The following is a 23709-nucleotide window of genomic DNA, read 5'->3' as shown; positions in this document are numbered from 1 at the left end:
GTCGATCGTCTTTCTCCTGGTCTGGAGATGGAGTCCATGTGATAATGACTTTACCATAAACAACCTGTTCCAGCTCCACCGGGCCTGGAGGCTTTGGTTCATCTGTAGAGAAAGAAAGGAAGCTTTTATGCTGCAGGGGTTGGCAAACTTGTGAGGCAGTGAAGGTAATACATTGGCCCATGAGTGATCAGATAAAAACTGCACACCAGAGGACCTTGTAGTGGTGCATGTTGGGAACATGTTTCATTTAGTCATTTAAACAGCCTCACAGAAATAAACTCATTAAAATGATTTGGCTGTATACAAATTTACAGGGGCACTGTATTTATGGAATTTACAGGATTGCTTGTTGACATGAGGTCATTGCCCCCGCTTAGAGCTGCTCTTGGATGCAGCAAGGCCTAATTATTAGTGTGATAAACTGGACAGCATAGTCACATTCACAGTGGTTATGCACTTTGGCTTGCTTTTTTGTTGCTTTTTGCTCTCAACATAATATATAAATGTCACTTAATGGCAAACAAGGTTTTGAACTGGGGATTTTGCATGCATGCATACAAGGGGGGTTGTTGATATGGCACAATGATTTAAGTGGCTGTAAGGGATTTCTCCAATGGAGCATTGCATATGACATACTTAAATCAGTCTCCCTACATTATCAAACTACTTGTGAATATCTGAATATCTTGCAATAATGTTCAAATATATTGTATTGAACTTGACCAATAACCATAAAAATATTATATATACCTTTGCCCCCTATTTTCATATGTATTTTTATTTAAATCAAAATTTAACTTAGAGCTGGTAAGTTTGTTTAATAGCTTAGAGGTCTTTTTTTTCTTGATCTTGGGGACATTTTTGACACATTTGAGGTGTCTGACCCATTCGCATGCTATGCAGTAATGTTTTATCTTATATTCAGATAACTGACTTACCTGCCACTCTAACTTCTATGTCAAAGCTGGACTGTCTACTAGAGTTCTTTGCCATGATGGTATAAACACCTGAGTCTGAATACTTTGACAAGGGGGTGACAAGTGTGGATGAGTGCACACATTGATGATGTTGACCCAGGGAGTCACAGGTTCATCATTTTTCAGCCATGTAATGTCAGGTTGCGGAGAGCCCTAAACATAAACACAGTTAGAAAGGAAATGATAGACTGAATATTGTGACCGATTATAGACATTGAGCTGAACTGACCTATTAAGCCTCGCATCCCTTGGCTATTGTTGCTTGCTTGCAAGCTTTACAAGAACATCTTATAACGTCCTGCGAATTTGCTTTTTTTTTTTCGGTACAACAGGCTAAAAGTGGTAAAAAATTAATGCATAATATTTGTATGAGGGCTGGAATGAAGTTTGACATTGCAAATTATTTTATCAGTTGTTAAATTGATTAAATTAGGTTGAAACTGCAAACGTTTATCAAGTTATTAATATTAAGTTGCATTGGAGCTAATGTACATGCTCTTACTCATGTTAGACATGTTCATTTGGGAATGAGGGCTGACACAGCATGCACAATAAATCTAAGTACCTCAAAATCGACTTTGATTCTGATAGAATTTCCTGCTCTCCTGCCTGACTGAAAGTAAATGGTTGGAAAGTAGAAAGAAGGACGAAATGTTCAATTCAGTAAATTTATAGTCTCTTTTAAGAAACTATTATGATCAGAACTTACTGTTGGGGTTTTTAGCACAGACCATCAGAGAGGGAGCACGGTGTTCTCCAGCCCCAGACATATTAATGGCTGCACTCTGAACTCATACTCTGACCCCTCAGACACATCCTTCACTGCATACTTCAGAGCTGTAAAAGGAGTAGATTATTTTAATTGTCAGAGTAGCACGTCAAGTAAAGCCAGTGACTTGAGAACCAACATGTTTGGAGATTCATAATTAGTCTACTGTTGGTGGAGTCATGACTCACTATTGTACCATTGTGCTCATCAGGACACGTTTGAATCTTGCCTTTATCGTGTGGAGATTATTTTTAGGGGAAATTGTCAGTTTTTATAAAAATGGCATGCAGATGTATCAAAGAGGGTTCTTTAGTTGTAGGTGAGATTGTGTTAATTCCGTTAGGAGAATTGGGATAAGCTTTGATATCAGTGTAGCCTATTCCTGGAGTAAATGATAATGATAAGTAATTGTGCTTTAATTTAAAGAAATATTTCATAAACGTTTAATAGTAAAATATATTTTCAGCTGACAAGACGTTGGTTTATGCAGTTTGGTTTCTGTTGTGATCAAGCCGCTGGATATGATGTGAGGAAATAGAAAGGCGGTAAGCTCTTGAAACTGATTGGAGGCTTCTATGAGAATGCATAAGAGATCCCTCAGGTAAAGTGCTAGGCTATTTAGACCCCTGCCAGGGGCTATTATAGGATTTCAGTCTTGGGGGTCTGAGCCTTCTACCTAAACATGAGCTCTTGTGGCTCAGAGTAATATTTCTTGCTTTATGAGTTGCAAATTTGAATCTTGTTCCCTTGACTTTTATTTTGAATACACAAAATAAATGAAGAGTGTATCAATAAGAGTGACATTGGTTTGATTTCATTTTCACTGCAGGGTTGAGTGTTCAGATGAGAGATGAGAGAGCAATGGGCTCTCTGTGCCATATATTTCCATAATGGATACTACTTAATGTAAAGTTGTTTTTAATGTAAAGTCTTTTTAGTGTCTATAATGAGGATTCAGAGTGAAATAACCTCAGATAGCTTACTGCAGCTGCTGTTTTCAGCAAATGTGAAGAGAAATCATAATAATCACTGATTTGAATGTAGGATTTCATGTCAGCAGTCACCAATGCACAAATGTAATGATGACAAGATGCAGCTTGGTGTGCTGAAGTGTTTTGGTTGGAAAGTACTCAAGAAACACGTTACGAAATATTGCATATTTATGAGACCCAGAAGAATATGTAAATCATTAGAACAGTCCAACCTCACAATTCTAAACACTGTAAAAAGTTTGTGTCATTTAAAAGTTATCCATGTCTTGGAAAACTTCTGAATGAACTAGTTTTATATAAATCATAAACATTATTATTATATTATATTATTACTTATATGGTGGTTTTATCTAAACTGAGGCCATTTAATCATAAAACTATTGTTTTCTAACTACATAGTTTAAAGGTACAGACATATAATTTCCATTTACTTTGGGATCTGCATCTGTCCACAAATTAATATCATATTTGATTCAAACCCTATAATTCTTGTTTAATTGTAACTTAAAGATTACGGTTCAACAAGGTAGTTTGTCACTTCAGAGCCACCGGTGTCACTTGGTGGATTCCATTTAAATTCAATGACAGAAGGTGAGCTGTCTATCACTTCTACTGGCCCTTCTGGTGGACCTAGTTTGTCTGCAGAGTTATTTGAAATACTTAATGTGTCAGTTTAATGTTAATGCATGAGTCTGTATGTAAAAGGCGGAAGGCTTATAAATATTTATTTCAGAATATTTTCAATATAAAATACAGTTGAGTAGAAACATACCAACCACAATAAGCCTAGAGAAGGCCTCTGCGGTACCAAAAGTGTTTTTAAGCTGGATCTTAATTTCCCCAGAGTCAGATCGCTGGCATTCTTTCTCTAAAACTCTGGTTTAGTTCCTTTTCTTCTTTTCTTCTGCCTCCATCAAAAAGCTCTGTGTCATCCTTTAACCAGTTGATCTCTGACGAGTCTTGAGGTTGGAGTGGCATTTTAAAGGAAGCAGTCTGGGCAACTTTAACCACCACATTTTTGGAGAACTTGTGCAGGTCATCAGGGACAAATTTAGGAAGATCTGTAATATTTAGAGTGATTAACACTGATTCAACATAATTACTCTTAGATTTCATTTATTAACATTATCCCCTGGTTTCACAGACAAGGCTTAAGTGTAGTCCCAGACTAAAATGCATGTTTGCGCCGTTTTAACTGAAAGCAACATGCTCTGACATATCTTAAAATATGTCAGTGTCTCAAGATGCACACCAGTAATGTGTTTTTTTTTTTTTCTAAGGTATGTTTATGAAAGCTACTTAAATGTCCTAATTAATCTAAGGCCTAATCCTGGCTGTCTGTTTTCTCAATATAATAAACATTAACTTGATGTTTATGAACATGAACTTAATTGATGTTTAAACTAGTAATATACCATTGTGAAATAAAAAAAGAAATAGCTATACCTCCAGCTGTTGCCATGGCGTCAGTCTTGCACTCAGTCACTTCAGCCCTAATCTGTCTTGAGGATAAATCTTTGTAGCTTTATATTACTAACTCTTGTTTAACTTCAACTTTAGAGTACAACTAGCATAGAGACAGAATGAAATATAAAGAGCAATTACAAAAGACATTTTAACACATAAATCGATAATTTATAGTATCATTAATTCACCGTCTCCCCATCCCTGTTGGCTTTGTTGGTGCTCAGGTTACAAAAAAGTTCTGCTGGTTCACATCTGACAATATGTACATTTGACTTGTCTCCACTGGTGAAGTGAGTTCTATCATCTAGAAAAAACACGATATTCATTTATTATAAATAATAATAGTAATTACATAATGTATATATTTCTTCTTGAAATACTGAAACAGTTGAGGAAAGAAGGTATGAAGGCATGGATCAGAGATTTAGTGTCTTGAGCTCAGAATTGGGAGGAGAAATGCAATATTATGAAGGTGGAAGAATGCAAGTTTATCAATGATGTGGGTTTGAGATGTTTATTTTGTATCAACTGTAGTTGTGGTGTTCATTAACACAACATGCTGTAGCTGTACTTTTTTAGGTTAAAATGTCAAGTCAAGTCAAGTCACGTTTATTTATATAGCGCTTTTTACAATACAGATTGCATCAAAGCAGCTTCACAGTGATAACATGAAAAACAAAATTTGTTTCTAGAAGAAAATGCTAAATTACATATTTCCTGATACCAGTATGTCATATCAGATCAAGCCAAGTAATTATGACTATGTTATATGATCAGAACTTTTCCAGGGACTGAAAAGTGATGCATTTTTAAAAGATAAGGTGATTACACTTTATTTTTTAGGTGCCCTTGTTGCAGCATGTACCTACTCTATAATTTGAGTTAGGGATCTGGATACACTTTATTTTACAGTACATGTACTTACAGTGTACTTACCCATGAAAGTACTGGTAAGGGTATGTTTACACGACAACGATGTTCTAAAAATGACAACGTTGTCAAAGCGATCACCATTCACACGGATCTGGAAATACGGCTAAAAATGCTGTATTATGCATGCCAGGCCAGTAGTTGGCGATGTCACCTTGTAAAGAGAAACCCAACACCTATAGACAGAGCATGTAATACTCATATGCACATAATGCCACCGTTTTCACAAATTCACATTTTTGTTGTTTACATGGAGACGGTAAAGGTATAATTTTCAAAACCTTGCACTTTGAAACCCGTTTTCAAGGGCTTGTGTTTTCCGGCCCCCAAAACGCCGTTGTCGTGTAACCAATTGGCCACAACGTCCCTGGAAAAGTTCACCACATGGCTACGTGGACGCGATAAATAATTCTGTATTATAAGTTTATAAGGCCAGACAAGTTGTTTGTTGAGGGTTGATTTGTAAAGGACTACACACCTGCGCACATATATATTCAAACGCGCATACCTATGGACTGAACACGTGATGCGCATGTGCGCGAGGTCGGTGTTTGCACAGAGGTTGCATAGGTTTGCACAGAGATAACTGATAATCGTTTGCACATTGGAACCTATTTCCGGGAGTGCGTTCTCGAGCCACCAGGCATTGTTCTGTGCAGATGGGCGGCCGGAGCGTGTTGAGGGTTTTCTGTTAGAATGGTGTCGTGTTAGTGGCCCCTAAGTTAATAACTAATGATCTTCACAACGGAAGTGAATCAGTCAATCAAAAATAACTTTAGCTGGACAATAACTTTATCCTAGAGCTGCTGTAAAGCCAAAACAATCTCTGTTACTGTAATTTCCTATTATCACTGTAAGGGCCCTATCTTGCACCCAGCGCAATTGACTTTGTACACCGACGCATGTATCATTCCTATTTTGTACCCGACGCACAGCGGACTTTTCCCTCCACAGATGCACGTTGGTAAATAAGGGAATTTACTTGCGCTCCCGGGGGGCGGTTCAGTGAAAAGAGGAGGCTTGTTCCGGTGCAAACGTTCCCTGGTGCTATTTTGCAGTTCCAGAAAACAGTTCCGGCACCGACTAGGAAAAACCTAGTCTAAAGGCAGTGGCACGTATTCAGTGGCGCGTTCAGATGCTATTTTAAGGGCGCATGCTTGGCCATAATGAGATCCGTCTTTATAATAGCAATCCGCCATGGAACAAGCGCGCCTGCTTTTTAAAGGGAATGTGAGATGACGCTCTGGTTGGTTTATTGCATGTTACGCCCAAACAACACCTATGAGTAATGTAGCTACTTCAGACCAACCCATTTAAGATTTCAACCCACAAAGTTACTTGCGTTTCGCGTTTGATACTTGCGTTTCAGATCATTAAAATAGGGCCCTAAAGCTGCTTTGAAACAATTCATATTGTTAAAAGCTCTATACAAATGAAGGTGACTTGACTTGACTTAACGTGTCAAGTCAAGTCAAGTCATCTTCATTTATATAGCGCTTTTAACAATGTAGATTGTTTCAAAGTAGCTTTACAGAGATAAACGTATAATTTATGGTAACAGAGATTGTTTTGGCTTTATAGCGGTTCTTTAGTAAAGTAATTTTCCAGCTAAGGTAAGTTATGATTGATTCGCTTCCGTCGCAACAATCATTTGTTATTAAATTAGGGGCCGCTAAGACGACACAATTCTCTCTACATAGACTTTAAACGTGAACCTGTGAGAAACGCTGATGGCGTTCACATGCGCATTAAGAATTGGTTCTATAGTTATGTGCGTTTGAATATACTGTATGTACTGTATTTTTGTAATTCCCTACAAACCAAGCCTAAACAAAGTACTGGTGTTTCCTTATAATTTTTGATACAGAATTTTATTTTATTTTATCAATTCGGGGTAGATACGCGAATTGAGTTTCCCGACAACGCTTTATCTGCAATGTAAATGTAATGTATCTGTGTCATGTAAACATACCCTAAGGTAACTACATGGGTTAAGGTTAGGTTTAGAAGTAGGTTCAGGGTTATACCTAGTTATAACCCAGTTATTGTAATTGCTATAATAAGTACTCAGTACATGTGGAAAAGGACTGTAAATTAAAGTGCTCTTAGTTGCTTGTAATAATGTGTCATTTTACTATAGTAAGTACAGTACATGTAAGATGTTTAAGACACTGTGTTAACAAAATAAAATATTATATAATAATGGTTGTAAAGTTTATACATAATTATGCAATAACCAGAAAAAAAAAGGACTACACAAAAGCTCTGTCTATAAGAAAAAACGATTAAGACAACATGGAAAATATGAAAGATTGCAGGTTTACTAACCCCAACCAAATGGAAACTTCTTAATACAGTTGGATAGATCAATTATATTTGAGTTATAAATCACTTGCCTAAACTGCCTAAATTACATCTCTTCCCCAGTAAGGACCATTCATCTTGTCAGTTGAATGTGTAGTGAATAATTGCTTCAAACTGTTGGCATCAGTCTGATGGTGTGCTTGATCATCACAGTGCCACACTGTGGCTAAGTGTGAATAAAGCACTTAAATATTGTATGAGCCACACTTGCTCACATTAATTGAGTTTATGAACACATTGATTCTAATTCTGTTTTTGGACACGTATGTCACACTTGAAAATGTATGAATGTCTGTAGTATGAATATCAATTCAGATGTGGTGTTTTTGTGGCAAAAGATAAAATTTCCCCTATTGAAATTACTTGTGTGGTTCTCCTACCTTTTCCTTTTCCTCTAGTGTCTGGTACACTCCTTGCCAGCCCAGTGTCTTCAGAGTCTTCTCTCCTGACCTCTTTCTCTGCATTAGAATAATCTCCAGAAGAAGATGGCAAAGCACCACTGTCCACCGCACCTGCTACTTCTTTCTCAGCACTGACTGTTTTGAGAGCCACAATTCTCTCATCTCTTTCATTCTTTAGCTTGACCTGCTGTTCTGCAGTGATCTTTGCCAAGTCAACTCCTGCCCCTCCGGCTTGGGTTGTTTTTCGGGTTTATTTTTGCCCTTAGAATCTAGATTGCTATCGGCTGGTTCATGACATTAGACAAATGACGAATAGGACATGGCAAAACAAAACAAAACAAAACAAAACAAAACAAAACAAAACAAAACAAGAAAGCATACAAGAATATAAAATAAGATATACTGTATTGAGCACAATATACAAGTCTTTTCAGAGACATATTATTGTGGACTATAACAGTGTTTGGGAAACTGAGTTACAAACTACATTTAATTTACAGTAGTTCAGCTAGAGTAAAGCTAACCTTTTAAAGAAGTAGCTTAATTTTTATTTTTATTTTTTAAATCTTTTAGATGTCACAGGCCCCCATATATCATCATAACGGTAAGGGACTCCCATCCCAAAAGGTTAATATATTATCCTATATTTTCCTGTATAAAGACCCATTGTGAAAAATGTATATTGTAAATGTGTAAAATATGTTTTGGAAAATATTTAAGTATTATGTTACGTTACTGCATTTTCCTACTCACTATAAGACTGTAGGCTACTATTAGATTTTTATTGATTAATTTTATTTATTAATGTATTTTAATTAAATGATTTCTTTTAATTAATTAAACTTATTTAAATTCTTACATATCTTACATATTCTTACATATCTTACATTTGTTACACTTTGTTTCTATAAACTTGTCCACAGATGCTCTAGAATTCCTTTTGCGGGCCCTTCTGGTTCCCCGGACCACAGTTTGAAAAACCTGTTTTAAGGTACAATATGGATTATATAATTATCAAATTACATACGTTATTTTAAAAATCAGAATCATGTACAGGTATATCTGGAACAGAAATAATGATCTTTGCTATAAAAATGATGAGTCTTATATTAACCTCAAGTTCAACTAACAGAACTAAAACACCCAAATTTGAAACACTGATTAAAAAACAGTGTGAAAAAGTAACAGTATTTATAACCAAATATTTATGTTTCTAAAAAACTAAATTAAATGACATGCTTTTATAGGAACACTATTGTGTGATGACTCATATGTGACGCATATGAATCAACTGATTGACTAAAATGAATTCGTTGATAGTTTGTGTGGTTTGTGTCTTCTCTTAACTGGTTGTAAGTACAATATGACATAAAACCTTAATGTTTGGAACATAGTTTACTGAATATGCTATAATAATTCATTACATTTATATAGCGCTTTTCTCGACACTCAAAGCGCTTTACATAGAAGGGGGGAATCTCCTCAACCACCACCAATGTGCAGCATCCACCTGGATTAGGCGACGGCAGCCATATTGCGCCAGAACGCCCACCACACACCAGCTTACTGGTGGAGAGGAGACAGTGATGAAGCCAATCAGTATATATGGGGAGGATTAGGAGGCCATGATGGACAGAGGCCACTGGGCAAATTTGGCCAGGATGCCGGGGTTACACCCCTACTCTTTCGAAAGACATCCTGGGATTTTTAATGACCACAGAGAGTCAGGACCTTGGTTTAACGTCTCATCCGAAGGACGGTGCTCTTTTGGCAGTATAGTTTCCCCGTCACTATACTGGGGCATTAGGACCCACACAGACCACAGGGTGAGCACCCCCTACTGGCCTCACTAACACCTCTTCCAGCAGCAACCTGGCTTTCTCAGGAGGTCTCCCATCCAGGTACTAACCAGGCTCAGCCCTGCTTAGCTTCAATGGGCAACCATTGAAGTAACCGCTATACCAGTGTTTCACAACCGGTGGGTCACGGAGTGTGTAGTCTAAGAAACAACAATGAAAAACTTGATTCTAAATGGTTTTCTAATAGGAGACTTTTGAAAGACGTGTGTGAAGGCTGTTGACTCTTCTATGAAAAGCAGTTTATGTAAAGTGTATCTGACTAAAGCGTCAGTATCTGCAGTCAGATGAGATGTCAGGCTATATGTCAGTGTCATTAATCTAACATTATTTATTATTTTTACGAAATAAAAAGTCTCTCACCTCAGAGAAACAAACTATTTAATAGTCTTACCAATACTGTTTATTCATCAGCATTAATATTTGTATTCTTACAATTCTGTATCCTTTTATGTGTGTTAAGTAATGTGGGGTGGTATTTGTGTGTGTGTATCAACCATTTTTTGTTAAACATTTGGGTCGCAGCTGAATGACCATGGAAAATTGTGGATCCCATGGCCAAACCAGTTGAAAACCACTGAGCTATACCATCTTGAAAACATTTGAACTGCTGTGACGCTACTAAAAATGTAGTTCAGTTGGCAATGTTGATGTATATAACCAGTTACTCCCCAACACCGATTTTAGTCACTTATTGCAGTCACACCAAAAATGTTTTGAATATGTTGAGATCATACCTTCCACTATCAGCCAGGCATTGCAAGACTTGATTCCAACCACAGCCGCATAGATGCCTTTATCCACTTGCACACAGTCCTTCACCACCAGCCTATGGATCAGTTTGTCTTCGGACACAGTGATGTCATATTTCTCTCCCTGTTCTAATCTGTTGTTCTTTCCAACCCACATGATTTTAGATAAAGGTTTGGAGAGGACACACTCAAAAGTGGCATCATCCCTCTCCATGGCTTTCACATCCTTTAACTTGACCAAAAACTCCAACATTGGAACTACGAGAAAGTACTCTTGGTTACTTAATCTCTTAATTATTCTGCATCATAAAGAAGGTGGTTTAATGTAACTCACTCTTAAATTCAGTGGAGAACACATTGATGTCCTCTATGTCCAACTGGTAAAGGCCAGCATCATCTGGGACAAGGTCCCTAATTGTGAAGGCGTATTTTTTGCCTACTTCGGGCTGTGTTTCATTTCTATATCGAGATCATGAGAAAATGGAATCATCTCAACACCCTGAGGGAGAAATAAAAGCTCACAGAGATGTTCAGCATCGCTTGCCTTGTACTGAAATCTTGTGGAGATATGAGCTCACATGTGTTATAATAACCATTCAGTTTACCTTGTAGATGAAAATCTTACTGCTGGAGTCCCGAAGGTTAAGACCCAGTTCAAAAGAAGCAGTTCCATCAGGATTCAAATCAGTGTGCTTGAGGTTGGAAATGCTTTTGATGAACTGTGAGTAGAAATATCATTACAACATAATTTTGCATAATATCCCCCCAAAAATTGAAAGGGCACCTCTGCTTGCTCTTGTTCTCTTTCCCTTTTCATCTCATTCAGTTTCTTCAACATCCAGCGGAAGTCAGTCACCCCATATTCTGCACAAATGCACTCATAAGCTTTCTTATCAGAGCTCAGCAAAGTCTCCCAGAACTTTGGGTCAATTTCACCATCTTTCCTTACTTCGGTTTTCGGGCGAACTTTACTGCAGGGTTAAAAGGTATTTCACAGTAGATTAAAGGAAAGGTATACCTAGGATATGGGATATATTTTAGGAAAGGGTTGAGAGGGATATCAAACTTTTAAACCTAATTTCTTACTATATATTTTTTCAACCACTGAACTTTATTAAAGCTTTGTGGGACCATGTCTACCTAGCTCTCTAAGGCAGTTCATATGTTAGAAAGATGCAGTGTTGGTAATGCACTAGTCACAGAAATCGCCTAAAATAACTTTTTCTATAATAACACGATAATTTTTACAACACCTTTTCCTTTTCAGGACAGCCTTGAGCTATTTTGGATCAGTTTCAGCTGAAAAATGCATGAGCCAAAAAATCAAATAACTGATTTATGTTATAAGGTTTCTTACATTACATAAGGTATCACACATATTATTAATACTGACTGGACTCCTGGTTTGCTTTGTCTTTCTTGAAGCCCACTAAACCGTAAATGACACACTCACATTACAAATGTTTGGTGTGATGAATTGCTGTGTTGAGAATGGAAAGTTCCCAATTTTCATACCTTCAATGACGTTCAGGATAACAGTGACCATAGCCTTTCCAAATTTGTTAGTAGCAAAACATTTATAGGTGTCTGCTTGGTGTGGAGAAACATTTGGCATCTAGAAAAAGAACATGGAGTAGAGTCTAAGGAATGCACATTCTGGTATATACTTTTACCTTGTGAGCTGAAAACTCAGCTCACCTCAATAGTGTGTTCATGAGTATTTGGGTCAAATTTGGTTTGATATTTTCTTGGATCTAAATATCACCATTGTTTCTTGCCCATGTTACAGTAGGGGTGGGATCATCTACTACAATGGCTTTGAAAATAGCCAATTTACCTGCAAGTTTACAAAAATATCTCAATTTAGTTACTGGAAATTTATATGGCAGATATTGGCACAGTATATGCAAATAATTTAATTAATTAGTTGATATTGTTTTCTATTAATAATAAATAAAATGTTAGTGTGTTTGTGTTTAAAAACAGTTTCTTGAATGATGAGAGCAATAGGTTTGCAGATAAAATCTGGATGGCTCTTTCCCTCAGGGAGTTCTTCTATGAACTGTGTGATCATGACTCCCGGGACTTTCTTTTTGATGCCCACTAATGACACAGAATGTGTGGATATTAATAAATAGGGAATTCTGTATATGTATATACAGTGGAGGACATTTCGGAATATAAAAAAGATTGACCCCTCAGTTTTGACTGCTGCGATTTACTGATCTTCCACTCAGTGACCATCTCACTTCTCCTGACTATTTGGTCTCCTTTTATAACTTTGAACTACAGCAGCTCCTTGACACCCTTGGACCTCTTAAAACTCAGTCTGTATCATTCACTCACTCTGCGCCCTGGTTTACTCCTGAACTTCGCCAGCTCAAAACCAGAGGCTGGCGATTGGAACGCCTGTATAGTGAATAGAGCTGTATAGTGAACATGTTCATCTTTATAAAGATGCTCTTTATGCTGCCAAAAATGTTTTTTATTCACATTTGAGTCTGGAGATGGTAATACTAAAGCACTGTTCTCAACTGTAAATCGTATTCTGAAACCTCCTGACACACTTCCCGCACACCTGTACTGCACTGCTCAGTGTGATAAATCTTTCTTCAATGAAAAAATAACTACCATCCACCAACAATTGGCCACTTTGGCTACCCTTACTGTAGTTCCCCACATAGTGTCTCATTCTTCTTTCAACTTGCCATCCGAAGAAGAAATTTCTCAGTTAATTTACAAATCTAATTCTTCCACGTTTACTTGATCCTAAACCAACTCATTTGGTAAAGACCTGTTTTCAAGTCAAGTCAAGTCAACTTTATTTATATAGCGCTTTTCAAAATACAGATTGTATCAAAGCAGCTTCACAGTATTAAATAAAATAGTACATCAGTGTTTGTTTTTGGTGTAAAACATCCACGTTTGGTAATGCAGATCAATAGCACTGGTGAATCGATTAATCAATTTAAGCATCCCCATTTTCCTTCACTTTCTTCTCTTTTAACTCGTATTATTCACTTCTCTTAGCTCCGGCATTGTTCCATCATCTTTTCAAATAGCTGCCATAACCCCAGTTCTTAAGAAACTTGGTGCAGACCCTAACAATCTAGATAATTTCCATCCCATCTCAAATCTTCCATTTATTAAAAAAAAGCTTGAAAAAGCAGTGGCAGCACAGATTCATGCTCACCTTAGTAATAATAACTTCTATGAGTGTTTTCAGTCAGGGTTTCGTTCTAAGCATAGCATGGAAACTGCCCTAGTGAGAGTTACTAGTGATCTGTTAATGGCTGCTGATGGCGGGTTCTTATCTATTCTTTTTTACTTGACTTGAGTGCTTTCGACACAATTTCACACAAAATTTTCTTGAACCGTTTATCCGATATTGGTATCACTGGTATTCCTTGTGCCTGATTCACTTCATACCTTTCAAACCGTACACAGTTTCTACAACTAAAAAAATGTAATTCCCAACCTTCTTCTGTTAGCTGTGGTGTCCCCCAAGGTTCTTTCCTAGGTCCCCTATTGTTCCTAATCTACCTTCTCCCACTCGGTAATATCTTTTCCAAATTTGGTATTAAATTCCACTGTTACGCTGATGATACACAGCTTCATATATCTTCAAACCCTGATTCCATTCTCCCCCCTGCCTGTCTTACCAACTGCCTTCACGAAATAAATGTCTGGTTTTCTGCCAACTTCCTCAAACTTAATGGCAGTAAGACTGAAGTACTCCTTATTGGCACTAATTCTACTCTCTCTAAGTCCTGCAGTTTTTCTTCATCCATTGACGTTTCTTCCATTTCTCCTTCCCGCCAGGTTAGGAACTTGGGGGTCATCTTCAACAGCACCCATTCATTTGAAGCTCACATTAATAACATAACCAGGTCTTGTTATTTTTATCTCCACAATATTGCTTGTCTCCATCCATTTCTCACTCCGCGTATTGTTCATTTGCTTGTCACCTCCTGCATTGATTACTGTAATTCTCTTTTATCTGGTTTACCACATAAATCTCTTCATAAACTCCTGCTGATTCAGAATTCTGCAGCTCGTATCATAACCCGGACTCCATCTATTCAACATATTACCCCATCACTCCAGCCACATTGGCTTAATTCCTATCAAATTCCGGATTGATATTGATATTATATTATATTTTAGAACCTCCTGAGATTTTTTTTTTTTTGAATTTTTTTTTCATGTCATCACATTGTTTAGAGCATAAGAAACAAATGGTAAAAAATCATTTTTGCAAAATTATATTTTTATTCTTATGTTATGCTATGTCCTCTGTAGTGGACACCAGGACTCAGTTGTTTAAAAAATAAAATTACATGAAATTATATGTATAGGCAAAAACAATGGGATTTTTTTTTTTCAATCACCAATACATTTTTGGGTTTCAGCATTTTTTTTTAACCAAAATTTGTATAAAGATGATTCTCAACTATGTTATGAAAGATATGACGGAATGAATTGATACACCATTTTACTTTATGCACTGGCCATAAATGAATATTCCCATTTAATGCAATGTATCTATAGCCTACACTGTATCTAATTTGCACATTAATGTGTTCTTGGAGCAACATTTAATGAAAAAAGAAATGTAATAATTGGAGTAATAATTAGCAACATTTTAATAGTAATATCTAATATTTCATAGGAATATTGATGTATAATCTATTTCCATATTCACTTGTTGTGTCTCCCAAAATGCCTGATAAACATGATTTAAGTCCTGATGTCCTCTACAGTGGACATGTATGAAATCAATGACAGGACACCGGATGTGACATGTGACATGTATGGTGTCAGAGAAATGCACTAATATATAATGCCCACTAGGACAAAAGTCTATTCCTGGGTCCCAGGAGTATATATATATATATATATATATATATATATATATATATATATATATATATATATATATATATATATATATATATATATATATATATATATATATATATATATATATATATATATATATATTCTATATATATTCTATATATATATATATATATATATATTCTTATAGAATGACCATTTTTATCAAGCTCGTATTTTTAAGTTCAGTAATTTCACTTAAATGACAATTAATAGGTAATTTCATTGCCATTTAAGTGAAATTACTGAATTTAAAAATACAAGCTTGATAAAAATGGTCATTCTATAAGAAAAATTCAGATGGCACTTAGAGGCTTTTGCATCTGAACTCTTCATATATATATATATATATATATATATATATATATATATATATATACTTATCAGTGATTAGCTTATGCATTTGATTAGTTTGTTTGATCGTCTGAATAATCTAATGGATGATGGTAACTTAATGAGGAAAATGAGAAATTAGTCTTTTTATGCACATTCTGGTTTTACAGCAACAACATGATTGTAAATAACCTGGAGGGGTGATCACCAGGGCTGGTAATGCAAATTTTAGGGTAATTTATCAAACTAGAGCAGTGAAAGATTTGTACTTTTGTTTATTTGCCAAGAAAATAAATCATTTCCGTTGACAGATGATAAATTGTTTTTAAATTTGCATTTCCAAATAACCACTATTCATTCTGACCATTGATTGATATGGATCTGCCTGGTGACAAGGAAAAAAAATTGGTCTCTACACTGAAAGTATGACCTATAATTTTTGAAACCGTGCCACTGTCACACCAGAAATTGCTTTGCGGGATAATAGCGAGGCTTCGCAGAAGAAATTGTTGTGGCGGAGTCAACATAAAGGTTGATAGAAGGTTTTTTTCCCTTTTTTTTCGGAAGCCAATCAGTTCACAGGAAATATTATTATAAAACTTGTCATGTTGCATTCAGGCCTCTGCTTTTATCTCGTTTTTGAAACGCCGATATGATTTGACTAATTTGATAAACTTCAGTTCATTTAACCCTGTTTTTTCAGGCAGGACTTTTTCACGTTTGTGAGAAATGACTATAACCAAAAATACCCCCCACAAAAATTTCTTCAATAGATTCTTTTGGTTTACCTACAAGTGTTTACACACACATTTATACTGTGTATATATAATATTTAAAATAATTTTTACTGATATAAATACAGTTTGAGTAGTTCAATCCTTAATTTTTCTGACCAGAAGTGCTTGTGAAATCTATTAAGGCAAAGTGCTCTCTGTTAGCATTTTTAAGTGATTATGTCTTTCAAACTCGTCCATGTTCATTAAGCAGGTAAACACGGCACATCTTAATATCATAACCTCAAAACATGCCCACTGCCCTCTGTGACTCTGCTAATCAAATGTTCTCAGTCTGTAAATCATTCACCTTGCATTTCTAGAGCCTCTTAAGATCACTTGATCACTGAGACCCCAGCATTACTTAGAAGAATTACAGCTGATGACAATGTTTTCCTGGCACCTTCAATGTAGTTAAAACCCCTGCTGTGCAGATGATTCATTGAACTATCATTCGTCACTTGAACAGGTTCCAAATGCTGTCTGATGGGGCCGATCTTCATAAGACTCAAGTGCGGTCATGAGTTGGGTCAGACAGTGTATGGTATGTCTTCTCAAAGGGAATGTAAACTATGCCTGTTGGTGTCAGGCCTTTTTTTAACCAGGATTTGAGCCAGGTGACACAAAAGTGTCATTGAGTTAAAGAGGAGCCTTTTCTGTCTCCAATCATTTGCCTCGTTGTGTATGATGGGAGAAGTCAGCAGGTGTCACTCATATTTTGGCCTCTAGCATTAAATGGAGATCAACACATATCACTGCGGCATGCATTGCTGACATGTTTTGAGTGATGTCCGGACTCGCTGAGTTCTTCCTCTGAAACATAGGTTAGAAGACGTTGCCAGTGAAACAAATTTGGAAGTTGGAAATTTCATTTCAGTACTGAGAACTGTCATTTTTTTTTTATTCTTCTCAGTAGAATGAAGATGGAAATTTTGATGAAAAAAGCGACCATTTTTTTGTGGGTTACGGGTGATGGAAATGTGTTTTGGCATAGAAGGGAATTGGTAGCATTGACTCTTATAAGATGACTCATAGTTTTCTACACTGTAAAAAAAAAAAAAAAAAATATATATATATATATATATATATATGTATGTGTAATATAAGTCTTTCAGTTTCAATATTTCATGCTTAATTTAATGTGTTGAATTGATTACGGGTCTCTGTAATCATTTCTGAAAGTACACATATTGTCAAAGTAAATCCTAAACCACATTTTTTGGTGTATTGTAAGACATCAGTTACATAAAACATTGGTCTGCTGTATTTCAGTTTCAATAATTGTATATATTGAACAGGCACTTTAAAACACTGTGTGCCTTTGACCTATCAGGAATATCTAATAAAGATATATTAGGATTTTGATTTATGCATCTCAAGTAATCTAAAATGGCATGTGTGTGACATTATAGGGTTCCCCAGGCTGGCCTTTTTAGGCTTGTAGCAGGTCACTTGATAGGTCACATGTCACATGTAAACAAGATCATACCATCGTAAATGTCATGATGTTCAGATGAATGACTAACCACCTTTTACATTTCCTCGACTGTCCAAAAAATTATTTAGAGATGCCGTCTTAAAAAAAAAAAAAGACTTTGAAAGGCATTGACAACTCTCATCGCACCCTGTAAAAAATGTCTTCTTCGAAGTTGTAAATAAAACAATTTCTTGCAGAAAGTAGAAGGTGCTAATCTTTGCTCTGTCAAACATGCATGTTCAGACATTTGGCCCCTAAATCCACTGGGAGCTGCTTTTTTCTTGGCTCAGGAAGTGTGGCTGAAAATGAGCCTGCGGTTCACTGACAGAACACCATTGAGATCAGATGCCTGATGCAAATCGGGGTTAGTTTTTATGGGCCACGTGGACCGCCAAGCATGCTAATGTTAAACCCGGACACCTCCCACACATGTTCTTGGCTTTGGCAGGATCATTAAATCATTTAAAGCAAAGCTTATGTATAACACTACTAGAACACGGCTATGTTCTAAAACATGTGCTGCTTATGTAGGATGTTTTACAAGAATCAAGGCAGCATCGCATGGGCAATCACATGGTGCATTGCAGTGAGCTCAGTGAAAAAAAAAAAAGGCTGACAAAGCAAGTTAATTTAATAACAAAGAGTATAAAAATAGTTTGATAATTAAATATGGATTTTTTTTTCATGTAGTGTTTGTTTTATGGTATTCAACAGTGTTATGGTGTACAATTGTGAGAGAGTCTCCCATTAAAATTTTAAAAACTTAAGTGCTATTTGTACAATACAATGTTGAGCCTTCTAACGGTCACTTTTGAGGTTCCATTTCAGTTAAGATGCTGCCTAAAGAGACCGGAAGATGGCACATTGGGTATGAGAACAGCCAGCATGTCTCAGCTGACTATAGCTGTGTCTCATTTGGAAGGCTGCGTCCTCCGGAGGTCGCATTTGTCAGCTGCATATGTCATTGAGGCTGCTTCATTTCAGTAAACTGACCACTACATTACAAAGTCATTAAGAAATGACAACAATTTATGCCATAGGAATAACGGTCAATTTTATATGGTTACTGTTCTGAAATAAAACATCCTTTATGAAGTAAATGCGGCATCCGGAGGACGCAGCCTTCGAAATGAGACACAGCTTGTGTGTGGATCAAATAGGACTTTAAAATGCCTTGGAGGAGGGGACAAATGTCTAACGACTTTGAACTCCAAAAATGAGGCAGTTTGGATCCTCTTAGCAACTGAATCCCCTGTCCTTTTTCTGGATAATACAGAAAGGTTTTTTTTTATTTTATTAAACCAAAGTCATTTAGCAAGGACACCAAATAAATGTACAAACTGTAGCAAGTACAATCCTTCTAATGGTCTTTGGCAGAAAAAAAAAATATTGTTTTTTTGAAAAGGGACTTTTGTGATAATTCGTAAAATGAGTTATACATTACCAATCCTTCTTCCAAAACGTGTTTTCACCTTACCCTGATTCACCATGGTAAGCTTATTATAGAGTCTCTCTCTCTCTCTCTCTCTCTCTCTCTCTCTCTCTCTCTCTCTCTCTCTCTCTCTCTCTCTCTCTCTCTCTCTCTCTTTTATTTAGTCATGAGAAAGAACACAGTCACACAGAAGCACAACAAAAACGTTCTTCTGCAAAATGCATACAGTTTAGTTTATTTTTAACCGCTAGAGGGCCAAAAGTTACATAATGTACCTTTAAAATTGTTGTTATCATAATAATTAGGGCTGTCAACTGAATTAATTTGAACTGACTGAATGCGTAGGCTAATACGAACGTGGGTGATGTCATCGTTTTCACAAAGTATTTGTAGTGGTCACACTTATACTAAATTAACTATGACTTTTGCCTCAATAAACTCATAATAACTGCTTATTAATAGTAAAGTAGTTAAGTTTAGCTATTGGGAAGGATTAAGCGATAAAATAACTAGCTTCCAGCCAAACGAACATACGGATTCCACTTAAATCTAAAGCACAACTTATGCGAGTAATGCGAAGTACTGCTGATATTTACACTCTCTATCTCACGACCAATTCGTACGAATTCATACGAGTGAGTAAAATGTGACTGATTCGTACGAATTCGTACAATTTGTCTAAACCCCAGTGACGGTTAGGTATAGGGGCAGGGTCAGAGGTAGGTCATTTGTACGAATTCATACGAATTGGGCAACTTGTAAAATATGTACGATTTAGCAAAAAGTGAGGAGTGAGGTCATATGAATTTGTACGAATTAGCCACCTCGTAAAATTCGTATGAACTGTTGTGAGATCGGGTTGGACGCACCACTACTTCCGAACTTCACAAGTTGTTTAAGTTGCGCTGTAGGCGTAAGTGCAATCTGTATGTTCGTTTGGCCGGAAGCTAGTTATTTACTTTATTGGGCCATATTTTAACGATCTGAAACGCAAGTCTTTAAATTAAATTAACACATTACAGCGGGGGAAATAAGTATTGAACACGTCATCATTTTTCTCAGTAAATATATTTCCAAAGGTGCTATCGACATGAAATTTTCACCAGATGTTGGTAACAACCCAAGTAAGCCATCCATACAAACAAACAAACAAAAATAAGTTCAGAAATTATGTTATGTGTAATAATGTCAAATGACACAGGGAAAAAGTATTGAACACATGAAGAAAGGGAAGCGCAAAAAGGCATGGAAAGCCAAGACAACTGCTGAAAACTTACAGTACAAGACTCCATTACTGAAAAAAAAGCATGTTGAAGCTCATTTAAAGTTTGCTGCACAACATTTGGAAAAGCCAGTGAAATACTGGGAGAATATAGTGTGGTCACATGAGAGCAAAATTGTACTGTTTTGGATGCCATAATACACACCATATTTGGAGGAGAAATGGCAGTGCACATTACCCTAAAAACACCATACAACTTGGTGTTGGCTCTTGGACTCTTCTGATTATTCTTTTCACTCCTCTATCAGAAATCTTGCGAGGAGCACTGGTCGAGGCAAATTTATGGGGAAATTATTGTCTTTCCACTTCCGTATTATGGCCCCAAAAGTGCTCACTGGATCATTCAGAAGCTTAGAATGGCGCCTAACCAATGTCATCATTATGTTTTGCAACAATTAGGTTGCGAAGGTCTTGAGACAGCTCTTTGCTTTTACCCATCATGAGATGTGTCTTGTGTGACACCTTGGCAATGAGACCTTTTTGTAGGCCATCATTTGGGACTGAACCAGCTGTTATTAATTTCCACTGACGGGGCTGGATTGCTTTTTAATTACTGTAAGTTTTCAGCAGTTGTCTTGGCTTTCCATGCCTTTTTGCGCCTCCCTTTCTTCATGTGTTCAATACTTTTTCCCGGTGTCATTTCACATTATTACACATAACTTAATTTCTGAACTTATTTTTGTTTGTTTCTTTGTATGTATGGCTTACTTGGGTTGTTACCAACATCTGGTGAAAATTTCATGTCAGTAACACTTTTGGAAATATATTTACTGAGGAAAAATGATGACGTGTTCAATACTTATTTCCCCCGCTGTAAATTGACAGCTCTAATATGATTTATTTATGTATTATTTAAATGTATTGTCCTTGGTGATAGACTTCAGACATTAAAGAAAGGCTATTTGAGGAGTTTGTTTGTAATGTTACAGTCCAAAATCAATGTACCAGAGTGTGTGGAGGAAAATGTTTTAGAGCTTAGTAAAAGGTTAAACATACATACAAGTGTGTTAGGAGGACATTGTCTATGTTTTGTCTGAACAGTATAGCGTGAGTCATCTCTGAGCTAGCAAATCATACATTAGTACCAAACAAATATTTGACACATAAACAGTTGATTGAGATAAACAAATCCAGCATCTGCAAAATAAAATCTACTACTGTGCAAATCCGCTTCACACAAAGAGGTGTATCTCTATAGGTTTATATCTCACAATTCTGACTTTATATCATGCAAAATATCACGTAGACTCACAATTGAGATAAAAAGTCGCAATTATCTTTTTAAAATGTTTTATTCTGTGGCGGAAACAAGCTTCCATAATATCTATCTGTCTGTCATCTACATAGATACGGTATATGATTTCACAATGCAGAAATTTTTCTTATTAACACTGTTGTGCTGTATTTTTACGGACATGTTTTTAAAGGGTTGTGTTACTGTTGTTTGTACCGTCACGGAATGTTCCGTAATTTATAACAGGTGTTTGAATGAAGTTAAATCACTTGTCTGCTGAATAACGAGGAATATTTATCAATGTATAAACAATGACTCAGCGATGAGTCAACAGTGATTTAAAATAAAGTGTAAACTGTTTCCAGACATGGCAGGGCGGCATAGATGTTTTTCTTCAAACAAGCTTTAGTCACAGAAGGCTCGATTTAACCAGTCGGTGGTTTCATAACAGCAGGGTTAGCCGATGTTTTGTGCCCTTCAAGGTCATTGCCAACAGAGTCTTGCTTCAAGTTTGTTTTTAACTGCCACTTTGGAGTCTCTCAGTGCCGGCAATTATAATGGCTAACATCCAAAAGGTTCATTTTATAATTTCATGGGAAAAAAGAGGTGCAATAAGTTCTTCTTTAAGTACCTGCAATAAATCAGATTTGCTGATGTCCAAGTTTCAGCAGAGTAGATTATGGTTTACATTTGGATGTAGCATATCAATCACTGAAGAAAATCCAATTTATTAATTTCATTAAGCTGCCCGTAAGATGCCAAGTACCGGGTTCGCACGAGGACAGGCGGGATTGGCTGGAAACTCCTCGCAGTGAAACTGAATTTATTTGATTCTTACCACAGGCTAGAGGCAATGAGAAGTAATGACAAGTGTTTTTAAGGTCTCAGCAAGAACACCAATACATTCTGACCGCTGTCAGGCGGGGATGAACATCGCTTTTGATAAAAGATACCTTGGGGGTCCTCTGTAGGATCATAAGACATTTTTGCACTTCTTTATGTGGTCGGACACACAGCACAAGGGACGAGAATACAGAAACAACCTGGAAAATGGAAGTGTTACGTATGAAGAATATCCAAGGAAGGCTTTTGTAAAAAACTTTTTGGACATTTTTTGTGCTTTACACTTAAAACGGGAAGGAAATGGTCTGCAAACCTGAATAAATGCAGAAATAAGTAGACAAAGGTGATTACAAAGTCGCGTGCCATTATGTGTTGATTAAAATGTCAAACATGTTTGCATAATATAAAATTCCCTAAATCCTCCTGGAAAAGTAATAGATTTCTGTGGGACAGTGTAACAAGATGGTGGGATGTGTACATATGGATATGAGGATAAATGTTGTTTCTCTAAATATTAATATCATCGTCTCATCATATGTTTTATTTTAGGGCTTAAAAAGTTGAGCTATCTCCTTGAAACCATTTCATAAACTCTGACTGGTTTATTAATAAATTATATAATGGCAGCTGTGAACACTGCTGAGGACAGTGTGACACCTATTATGTAAATTACAGCTGACCTTTCTTTGATGAGTGGTCTAAACTAGTCATTTCTTAAATAAAGAGGCAAACAGTCTGAGGCTCTGATGTTGTTTATTAGTAAGTAAAATGTTTTGGGAAATTATTCATGTGTGCTTTGTCCAATATAACTCAATGGATAAATTCAGTAACAAAATGGAGCTGCAGTTGAACGGTATTATCACACTTAAAAATATAGTCCTTTGTGCTAAACCTGGAACCAGTTGAGATCCATAAACTGAGGTTCCTA

At 36.4% G+C, this 23709-nt stretch overlaps 1 pseudogene across 1 annotated transcript; it reads right to left on the bottom strand.

The window, feature by feature from the left end:
• Nucleotides 1-7608: 7608 nt before the first annotated feature.
• On the bottom strand, nucleotides 7609-14350 carry LOC308699123 (immunoglobulin-like and fibronectin type III domain-containing protein 1; annotated as a pseudogene). The gene is made up of 10 exons: nucleotides 14267-14350; nucleotides 12855-12917; nucleotides 12024-12123; nucleotides 11898-11937; nucleotides 11293-11479; nucleotides 11114-11227; nucleotides 10843-11007; nucleotides 10494-10766; nucleotides 7863-8131; nucleotides 7609-7665 (listed from the first exon to the last, which is right to left on the bottom strand). The product of its transcript is annotated as an immunoglobulin-like and fibronectin type III domain-containing protein 1 (transcript).
• Between the last annotated feature and the right edge of the window lie 9359 nt (nucleotides 14351-23709).

This window comes from Scardinius erythrophthalmus (assembly GCF_964197995.2).
Source record: "Scardinius erythrophthalmus genome assembly, chromosome: 12".
In the NCBI taxonomy this organism is placed as follows: domain Eukaryota; kingdom Metazoa; phylum Chordata; class Actinopteri; order Cypriniformes; family Leuciscidae; genus Scardinius; species Scardinius erythrophthalmus.
This window is presented reverse-complemented; position numbering and strand designations above follow the sequence as displayed.